Here is a 339-nt window from a genome sequence, read left to right as displayed (position 1 = left end):
AAAAAATATCATCTAGTGATAAAACCAAATATCTGCCTTGTTCTTTGAGAAAACCGTGTATTTGTGGTAATAAACTATTACTGCCGCTCATTGCACGAGTGATTGATCATCGTTGGAGATGGTCGAGAGGGATTTTAACCGCAGGCACAATATTTCAGAATACCTTTTCTGTGTAGGATCCGTAGTGCTGGTGAATGCAACTTAATATACATTTTTTTTTTGTTATTTTTTTTTTCTTTCTTTTTTTTTTTCTCCAAAAAACCACTTTAGAACTGGAAGGACCGCCAAACGCACAGTTGTGAAATGTATTGACAGCCACTTCAGCACGAAAGGGGTTAT

Source organism: Pelobates fuscus, chromosome 4 (assembly GCF_036172605.1).
Source record: "Pelobates fuscus isolate aPelFus1 chromosome 4, aPelFus1.pri, whole genome shotgun sequence".
In the NCBI taxonomy this organism is placed as follows: Eukaryota; Metazoa; Chordata; class Amphibia; order Anura; family Pelobatidae; genus Pelobates; species Pelobates fuscus.
The sequence above is the reverse complement of the archived record's forward strand: the minus strand, read 5'-3'. Positions refer to the sequence as shown.